The sequence below is a fragment of the Telopea speciosissima genome, chromosome 5 (genome assembly GCF_018873765.1).
Source record: "Telopea speciosissima isolate NSW1024214 ecotype Mountain lineage chromosome 5, Tspe_v1, whole genome shotgun sequence".
In the NCBI taxonomy this organism is placed as follows: Eukaryota; Viridiplantae; Streptophyta; class Magnoliopsida; order Proteales; family Proteaceae; genus Telopea; species Telopea speciosissima.
Window position 1 is genome coordinate 39,724,934 of NC_057920.1, and position 11,269 is coordinate 39,736,202.

Below are 11,269 nucleotides of genomic sequence, written 5' to 3' on the forward strand. Positions count from 1 at the left end.
CAAACCAGTCGGTTTGAGTCGAGCCGGGCCACACAACTAAGTAAGCCAAGACAATCGATCAGGATTTGAAGAGAGCAAATCTTGTAATATCAATCCATTATGTAATAAAAATTACACATATTATATTAGGGTAATTTACATATACCATCCCTCAGGTTTGACAAAACTCCAGTTTTGAAAAATTCTGTGTACCCCCAGGTTTGCAAACGGTAATAAATAAGCCCATTCTGTCTGTTTATGACTAACACTGTTAGAAATATGATGTGAATTATCAAAATTGCCCTTGCAAAGAAAAACAGGGAAAAAAAACCCTGCAACTCATCTTCCCCAAATCGATTGAGGAAGATGAGTTGCAGGTATCATCTCAATCTCTCTTTAAATAGAAAAAAAACTTACAACTCTCTTTCAACTTGCACCAACACAAGAATTTGTGATTTCGAACTGCGAAACTCCATCCCATCTGTGGTTTCGATCGGTCTAATTGTCTAAAGCCCACGATCGGTCTAATTGTCTAAAGCCCCACCCCATTAGCTACATTACAGGAAATTCATCAAACCCAACATCTTCTTGCTGCCAACAGCTTTCGAGTGTTGTCCAATCTCAGCCTCAATGTCTTTGCCAGGTGGTCAATGGTGCTGCAACTTTAGGCATTCCAATTAATCAAACACTTGCTCTGTCACTCCCTGGTGCTTGCAATGTCCAGACTCCATCAATTGGTGCTTGTAATGGTAAACCTCAACACAACACAACTCTTGCCCTAGCTAGTGATTTGATATGATATGTAATTTGATTAACTTGAAACCATTTGTGGGTAGCAGTTGTTAATGGACCATCAACTTCTCTGGCAACGGAATCTCCGATGGGTTCTCCTTATCCGACTGCTAGTACTACTTCTAATGTAAATACAGATTCTACAACTACCCCAGTAGAAGACTCTCCTTCAGGTATAGGAGCTCTTAAGTTTTTTTCTCCCCTGTTTTCTTTCCCTTTTGAATTTAGAGATACCAATTTTGTGATTTTCGGTTTTAAAAACTAATTTTTTTCTTCTTGTTTTATGGATTCATGGTTGATGGATTGGATGCAGGAACTAGGTCGAAGACAGTGCCATCGACAGGGATAGAAACATCTGAGGGAACTAGAATTACAAAATCACCACTTCATTATCTTCATTATACAAGTAATGCGGGTTCTTCTGTTTTTCCGAAACTCCACCCCATCTGTGGTTTTGATCAAACCCTAACCCTAAACTCCAGTTTTGAATTCTTGCATTCTCTATAGTGTTGAATGGATTTGCTTCTGATTTCACCGTGGTTGATGACTCAATTCTGGTAAAATAACTGGAAATCCCAAGTTTTAATGACTTCCATGGTGTTCCTACAAGGATACCTGCAACTCATCTTCCCCAAATCGTTTGGGGAAGATGAGTTGCAGGTTTTTTTTTTTCTTTCATGAAGGGGTATTTTTGTAATTTTACCCCTTGATTTTAACATTGTTAGTCATGAACTGACGGAATGGGCTTATTTGTTACCATTTGCAAACCTCAAGGGGGTACGTAGAATTTTCCAAAACTGGAGGGTAAAATTATCCTTTCGTCAAACCTTAGGGGTGGTATGTGTAATTTACCCATTATATTATTTCTGATAAACCAAAAATACACGGGCCAATCCTGAGACACCGCGTGTCCTAACACGAAGAAGAAGCCAGTTCAGGCCAGGCTATGTCAAAACCCATTCAGTAATCCAAGAGGAATAGACCCAAAAAGTCATCGAGGGACCAAGTCCTCCACACGGGCCAACGAGGTCCAACTATGATGTCACCACCAAAGTCCACGCCATCTTATCACTAGAAGGTCGGAGCATGGGCAGGTACCAGAGGAATGTTATCCTGAAGAGATAATTCTAGTCAAACTCAAACATCAAGGGTCGTTGCCCAACATGTGAAGAACGTGCTTATCTAATGGGGAACCTCTTCCCCACTAAGACTCTACGTCTCATAAGGAAGCACTTCCAAATACGACTAGACTACGTGATGACCTACTCCACATAGAACACTCATCACCAACCAGGACTCTCCACACCGCCACACTCAACTATAAATACTCAGGTATTCAACCCCATTATCCATCTTGGATTCCAATAATTCATCTATTGCTAAGAGCAATCTAACTTGGGCATCGGAGAGTCTAGGCCGAGACCACACCGGTTCTCCTTTGTTACTGACGTCCTTTTGCAGGTTGCGACACCTGAAGGACACAACGGTGATTTCCTGACGCAACAGATTGGCGCCGTCTATGGGAACGACACTAGTCAATGTTTCTACTAGATCACTTCCTCAAGTACTCAATGGCACCACGTAAGTAGGTCGTTCCCTCTACCAATGCTCTGAGGGAGAGGAACGAGACACCACCACCAGAGAGCTCTCGTCAGAGAGCCAATCATTATGGACTTCAAGAGACAGAAAACCCGGAGAACGATCACGTTGACACTGGGGAGATAAACCTTAATGAAGGGATACCCATGGAAACAGTACCTGACCCAAATGCGCCAGCAACAGTGGGTCAGATTAATAACTTGTAGAGACAGATTCTCTAAGACCAAAGCCTCTTTCGAGATTATCTAAGACAGCGGACGACTTCCCGCACGAGGGTGGTGCCACTGCCAAGGATGAAACCAATCCCTCGGTAGGAGCAAAACCCTAGGAGGCCACCCCCTAGAGCTGAAAGAGCGAAGAGAGCTGCGTGTCGCGCAGGTTCAGCCCATCCGTAGGGAGATCCTTCACATCATCCTATGAGAACTGCGGATCTGCCGATCCGATCGGAACATGGGGCATCCCGGACACACAGATCGGTGGAACTTAATTAGAACAGTTCAGTCAGAAGATCAGTATTCAAGGGGCGATTAGGAGGAAATCACCCACCAAGGCCAAGTCAAATGCGTCATGAAGAGAGTCCCTCACGTTCACATCAGGGCTCAACGCGTCATAACATCTCACGATATAGTCAAAGCCCACCACAGGAAGAAACAACAAGGAGGGGTCAAGAGCAGGTTCGCAGTGAGTGTGCGACCGGGCGTGATGGACGGTCACGTGATATGGAGTTAGATAAAAAACAGTGAGAGTTAGATGAGAAGTTGGAGGGATTGAAGAAGCAGACAAAGGGTAAAACACACTCTATGCTAGACCAACACCCATTCTCGATAGAAATCATGAGTGCATCTCTCCCTTCCCGACAAGCTACTTACTTTCGAACTTTACAGTGACACCACGGATCCCAATGATCACATCAATTACTTTAACGGGATGATGACCCTATATGGGGGATCCGATGTTGTCTCTTGTCGAGCATTCCCAGCATCCCTCAAGGGCACAACCACTTCATGGTTTTTAAGGCTTAAGTCTCGATCTATAAACACCTTTGTAGAACTCTGCGAGTAGTTTATCGCTCGCTTCCAAAGCATTGTAAAGCATAAGAAAACCACGGTCAACCTATTGAATGTGATACAGAATCTAGGGGAGTCCCTCAAGGAGTATGTCACCAGATTTACAAAGGAATCCCTAGAGGTCAGAGACCTGGACGACTAGACTCAGCATGCAGCCCTGGCTAGGGACATCAGGGACTTGGACCTCATCAAAGACAGCACGGCATGAGACCAGGACAATAAAAGAACTATTGGAGCAGTGTAATGAGTTCGCCAACATGGCCAAAGTATTACAAGCCCAGAAGAATGTGATCGAAGAAAAACCTCACAAGAGTAAGAGATCTACATCGAATGATCGCGCAGAAAGCAAGTGACCTAAAACTGAGCGTCGACAGGAGAAAGGTGATCGTCGATTGTAAAAAAATGAGCGTCGCCCAGAGAAGACCAATCGAGCTGGAAATCCTGACTAGACTTCCCTGAACGCTACAAGGTCATAGATCCTCATGCAGATTCAAGACTGTGGCTTGCTCCGTTGGCCTTGACCCATGCTTGCTGGACCTGAGACGCGCCCAAACAAATTATGTCTCTTCCACAAAGACACTGGTCATGACATAGAAGAATTCATCCAACTGAGGAGAGAAATAGAACAACTTATAAGGTCGGGGAACTTAAGCAGGTTCGTGAAGGGAGGCCAAGATGACCATCAGGTCGAGGAGGCAGGGATCATGATCGAGGGAGAGAGGAGCCACGACGCGAGGAGAGGAGAACAGATCGCGATAGAGATAGAGGCCACCTAGAGAAGGGATGGTTTAGGACCAAGAAACACCAAAGGAGCCCTAATCCTTACTATATTAGGAGGATTAGGCAGGAGTCCACAAGAAAGGCAAAAGCCCATGCTCGGTTCGTAGGGGTAACAGAGATGCTAAGCAAGGTAGCTAAGATAGAGACAGTAATCTCCTTCTTGGATGCTGATCTATAAGGAGTAAGCTTACCACATGAAGACACCCTGATGGTGCATATAGAAATAGCCAATCAAGCTGTACACAGGATGCCGGTTGACACCGGAGCATCCTTGGATGTGATCTCACTGGAGGCCTACAGGCAGTTCGGGTTCAGCAATGATCAGCTCAAGCCTAAGGTAACCTATCTCCACAGGTTTTCAAGCACCTCCTCCTCCATTAGAGGAACAATCGAATTGCTAGTCACCATTGGAGAGCACCCTCGGTAAGCCACAATCATGGTTACCTTCATGGTGGTAAGGCCGGTCGTATCGTTTAATGGCATTCTGGGGTGACCATCCCTAATGGCTCTCAAGGGGATAATATCACCGATACATTTGAAGGTGAAGTTCCCAACAGAGAATGGCATTGAAGAGATCAAGGGTGACAAGAAGAAAGCCAGGGAATGTTATGCACTGTTTGTCAAGAAGAATAATGGCAACACTTGAGGGATGCTCTATGTATAAAGAACCTCATTAGCGACCAGAGAGATGAGCTGATGGAACGAAGAGGAAAGTCGATGGAAGATCTCATCCCGTTCCCTCTTAACGAGGATGAACCTACTAAGACAGTGCAAGTCTGACCATTGCTAAATGAAGAGAAAAAAAACAAACTTGGGCAATTCCTAAAGGAGAACTCGAATGTCTTTGCATGGTCGGTCTCAGACATGCCAGGCATACCTCGGCACATAGCCGAACACAGGTTGTATGTGGATCCAACTAGGAAGCCAGTATTGTAGAAGCAGAGGAATTTTGCCCTTGACAGATAGGCTATAACCAAAGAAGAGGTCGAGAAACTGAACTGTTTGGGGTTCATCAGGGAGGAGAAATTCCCCACTTGGCTCACAAGCATCATGATGGTTCCTAAACCTAATGGAAAGTGGAGGATGTGCATGGATTATATCGACCTGAACAAGGCATACCTAAAGGATGAATACCCCCTGCCAAGGATCGACTTGCTAATCAACGTGACTGTAGGTCATGAGATGCTAAGGTTCATGGACGCGTACTCGGGATACAACCAAATCGTCATGAATGAGGAGGATGCTACGTACACTGCATTTAGGACAGATCCGGAGAACTATTGTTACCGCGTCATGCCGTTCGGATTAAAGAACACAAGAGCGACCTACTAGAGGATGTCAATAAGATGTTTGAGGCACAGATCAGGCACATGATGCAGGTGTACGTGGATGATATACTCGTGAAAAGCGTCAAGGTCGAGTAGCATTTAGCTGATCCCAAGGAAGTGTTTGAGGTACTGAGGAAGAACCAGATGAGGTTGAACCCTACAAAGTGTGCCTTCGGCGTGACGTCAGGGAAATTTTTGGGCTTCATGGTTTCGGTTTGAGGCATAGAACTAATTTGACAAAGATCAAGGCCATCTAGGAGATGTCTCCACCCCAAATAATAAGAGAGGTGCAAAGGTTGAATGGAAGGATAGCAACCTTGGCAAGGTTCATGTCGCAGGCTGGGGATACATGCTGGGGATAAGTGTCTACCGTTCTTCAAGACATTGAAGAACCTGAGAAGTCCTAAAGACTTCACATGGACGGAGGAATGCCAGACAGCCTTTGATGAATTGAAAAAGTACTTGGAGAGTCCACCATTGTTGGGGCGACCAGAGCCTAATGAAGAATTACAACTCTACTTAGCCACAACCCTAGTAGCGGCAAGTGTAGTGTTACTGAAGGAGGAAGGCAACTAGCAGAAGCCCATCTACTACATCAGCCACGTATTGATTGATCCAGAGACCAGATACACTAAGATCGAGAAGGTAGCCTATGCGCTCGTGATCGCGGCAAGGAAGCTAAGGCCATACTTCTAAGCACATACGGTCATGGTACTCATAGACCTACCATTAAAAAAGGTGTTACAGAAGCCAGATGTATCAGGACGATTGATCACCTGGGCGATAGAATTGAGCGAGTATAACATCAAGTCCAACCTCGAATGACAATCAAGGGTCAGGCCCTGGCAGACTTTATAATTGAATGCTCTTTCTCAGAGATAGAGCAAGAAGAGGTGGAACCCGAGGAGCATGATTGGGGATCGTGATCTCGTTAACCGGTCAAAAATAAAACCCTAAATTAATCTAGCAAGTAGTAAGTAAGAGGTCAGTCTATGGGGAACTGGAAGGCTGAACTACTAAAATGATAAGATGAAAGTGATGAAAATTAAAATACAATAAATCTGATTTAAACTACGAACGAAAGAAACAAATCTAAACTAACAATGATGTGAAGTTATGAGATGGAGGCTAACTTTAGGGTTCGAATTCCTAATGGAATTGTTATTCAATTCGGTTGCATGCTTCAGTTTAATACAACCACAGGCCTAATAATACCACAGAATATAGGGTTCCTCCTAGTATGGACTATCTTGACTTGTACTATCGTCCTTCACTTGTAGGGCTTGACACGCTTAGTTCGTTCAGCTATAATCCATCATCGATACAACCACATAAGAACAAAATACTATTACTTGAATGAAAAATAATGAATCACAGAAACAAAATTCCTCAACTAAATATATCAATTAAAATCATCCAAATAGGGATGGGGTCTCAACATCAAGCAATTAAGAATGTAAACCAGAATTTTCAATAACAAACACCATTAGTTCATCTATACCTAAAGATAGAAAGAACTTAGCCAATCATGGTGCTAAGAGACAGGGGGCAGCAATGGTGACGGTGATCCATGGAGGTGTGCTTGGCATTCTTTATGAGTTACTGCCCAGGAAGAAAACGTTGGAAGAAGGTGATGGAGATGCTCTGTTGGTTCGATAATGGTGCTAATTTCCAGAATCCAAACCTCTCGGGTTTTGGCAGATTTCAAATATATATATCTATATATATATATCTCCAAGGAGGGGAAACTGAGAGAGAGAGGCCGTGAGGGATTAGAAAGTAAAGATATCAGGGAGGAGAGAGAATTTAATCTAAATTATAAATTTGATCAAAATTCTCTTTTGAAAATATCTCTCCATCCTGGCCCTGGATGGACCCAATCCGAGAATTGAAGTTGCTCCAATTAATATTTCGGACGATATGAGTCCAATATCGGATATTTTCTGAAAATTTTTCAATTTTTTGAAATTATGATTATGCCCTTGGTTCTTCAATGAAACTTCTTCCCAGTTCGCCCTTGATCACAAGTGAGTTGATCTATGAGTAGACTGGTGCCCAGATTGCATCAAATCCTTCCTTGGTTCTGGGCTCGGGCTTGAATTTCAACTTATTTTCTTGCCCATGATTCTTATCTGGCCCAAAAAGAATAATCACATGTATGGGCTTCAAAACTGATGCGTATTTTTAATGCAACATGTCCATCTTGCTCAAAATTCAGCCCTGTTCGTAACCACGGAAAGAAACTGGACCACTTTATGTGTAAATCTGAAGATACCATGCCCGATAGTCCAGAATAGCATGAAATCGCATAAAATGACCTAAACCTGAAAATAACAGAAAATACCCAAGGTAGCTCCATTCTAAGCAGATAAAAATGCAGAATTAAATGGAATAATTTCACACATAAATGTGTTCATCAAATACCCCCACACTTAGATTTTGCTAGTCCTCAAGCAAAAAGAAAATAAAGAAAACAAAAAACCTAACTCACTTTCATAGGAATCACGGTTGCACTTAGCATGTGCAGCAAGCCTTTAAATCTTTAGGTTACCCCTAGTGGAAGAGTTTTGTCTCGTGAGTGTTTGCAAGGAATATACACACAAAATTCATGATTTAAATTTTGACAATGGATAAGAAGTACATACCAAACCTAAAACCAAGATACTCTACTTAAGATCAAGAAGACAAAGGTACCCCCACACTTGAGATCTTATTACCCAATATTGATTCTAGCAACAGGAACACATCCTAATTAGGGAACCACCCACATCTTCCAAACACCACCTTTCTTAAGGTAAGACCACTCATGACATCAAGGGCACCAAGGACTTTAGGCTTCGGAGCATTTTTTACCATACAATTGTACTAAGGGAATGACATTTCTTCCTTCTCTTCTTTTTTATTTTTCCACTATAAACTCCATTTGTTATTCCACTACTGTTCCTCAAATGCCATGCAGGGTCACTGCACAAGACACCCAAGCTACTTGGTAGCTTTAGTTCTTACATATATCCTGATGTTCCCAGGCTGACACTGCGAGGGGGGGAAGTGAATCAGTGCTCAATAAAAAATCTTCCCAAACTATCCTGACAAATCACACACAACTGTCTCTATAATCACCACCGGTCGGAGCACTCTATAATTACTGGCTACAGTTCACATACACCCCCAACCTCCAACCAAAAATGGTCTCGCCTACCCAGGGTGTATGCCCATCCTGCAAAACAAAGGTACTCCAAATCCACAAGATAATGCACACAGATATACGTGGTTCGGCTTAAGCCTACATCAACGGGGTAATGCCCAACCCTGGGCTTCGTGTATTACCCAACACTCAACACAAGTTACAATTTGACTGCAACAATAGTCCAAGAGTCCCTACTCCTGCTTCCAACAATGCCCCAACACTGTTAAAGGGCAATAACCCCTCCCCTTACAATAGCAACAACTATGTAAGAAATTTTCACAAACACCTGTTGAGCATCAACTCAACTAGACTTACAACTTGAGAAAATACAATCAAAACTACCACTCCCAGTATCCCATCACATGTAGCTAATAAAGTTCATCCCAACAAGCTCATAAGCTACTTACAATATAAAGGAAATGGTTTAGAGATTACCAAAGTGGACTAAGCCACTTGAAGTACTCCACCAATGCTCTTGGAAGGCTAAACTTTGAACAACCGATGCATAAACACCGTCAATCTGACTTCCAAGTGATGAAAAGCATCAAACCCCAATCAAAATCTCCATTAAAATCATGTTCAAGCTTCTTTAACTCCTCACCTAAGCTTTCTCAAAGTTCTCCCACATTTCCCCTAATTTTTGAGTCTTAACTTTAAGTTTTTTTTATGTAGGGATGAAGAGGGTATTTTACTGAGAATTTTGAAAGGTGGTTCACCCAAAACGGACATCGGACGGCCAAGATATGGAGCTTCAAAGATCGGCCAATGACAAAATTCCATTTGGAATCTTGTATGCACGTGTACCAAACTCTGGCTAAGCATACAAGAGACCATGGAGTTGCACATATTATATCAAATGTAGACCGTCAGTTTGGAGTAAGACAATGAGGTGCATTGATGGCCGTAGAGATGGCGTCGGATGGGTCATCAGACCTGTCGCTTTCACTGAGACATGGGCCAATAGATGCTTAACGATCAGAATCTCAAGAGCGTATGTTGAACGTATTCCAAGCTTTTAAAGCTTCACAAAAAGTCAAGCCTGAAAAAGTTGATGCCACGTTTCGGATTCCTAGAGGGTGGTACAATTCAAAGCTCTTCAACTTATCCAAGAACCAATGAGATTTCATTATATAGGATCTCCAAAAAGTCATTAAAGCCTTCATTTAATGCTCAACTTTGTGACTTTCAAAAAGAGAAGAGTCACACATGATGTGCCAGCTTTTGCATCCAAGAGAATCCTTTGAAATAGAATCTTTAGAGATTCAAATACCTTCAATATAAATCGATGCCCTTAGCATTCCAAACTCTCAAAATTGCACATAACCCTTTTTCAACTTTATGACATTTATAAATAAGTCCTTTACTTCAACTATGCATGTCCCTGTAGACCAAATTCTTAATGAATTGTAAATAAAACCCCTGAAACAAAAGAACACCAACCGAATACACATTTAGAAAACTTGGCCAAATTTTGGCTAAGTATAGGAGAGACTTTTATGCTATACTTTTTCAAAGTGTAGCAAATACTCCATTTTGAATTTCCTTTTGTCTACACCATTAGCAGGCCACATCACTTCAACCTTATCACTGTCCGACCACTTGGCTGCCACCTCAGCCATGTTAGACACTCTTTGTGGGATCGACAGTGTGTGGGGCCCACCTCAAATTTTTTTCTCCTCAACATAAGGAGGAATAAGCACATAAACACTTGCCAACACACTACCATCATCGTAATGAGTACTGTCACTTGCTTATTAGCTGTGCTAAATTACCATTTTACCCCTGAGAGATGTAAGAGGACTAAAATGCCCCTGAACACTAGGCCAAAAAACATCTCCTAATTTGTTTGCACTTGGTTGCCAACAATGACAACACAACACCTTACCACTACTGCCAATGGACCAACAATCTCCCCCTTTGGAATTGTTGGCAACAACTACAAGTGCAGTCTTTCTCTCCCCCTTTTACAATAAATACAAAGGGTAATGGAACTCCCCCTTCATGAGAGCTCTCCTTGCATAGACTCAATCATAGGAGTGCCCACTGCATCTTCCTATCCTATGGAGAGTTGGTGTTCTATGCACACACTTCCTCCACCTACACCAATACCACCTAAGGTGGCCTATAATTAACCACCCACCCCAAGCTTGTCTCGAAGCCTCTCAAAGTTGTCTTTTGGGAGTGGTTTGGTGAAGATGTCGGCTACTTGGTCAGTTGTAGACACAAATTCCAATCTCACTGCATTTGATGTGACCTTTTCTTTCAAGAAATGATATCTAATATCAATATGCTTGGTTCTTGAATGTTGCATAGGATTCTTGGAAATGTTGATGGCACTCATATTGTCACACATAATAGTCACAGGTCCATCACTCAAAAGACCAAAATTTGAGATCTGCCTTTGCATCCACAATACTTGTGTACAACTAGCTGCTGCTGCAATATACTCGACCTCAGCTGTAGAAAGTGAAACAGATTCCTGCTTTTTACTATGCCATGCCACCAAACTTTTCCCCAAAAAGAATGCACCACTACTA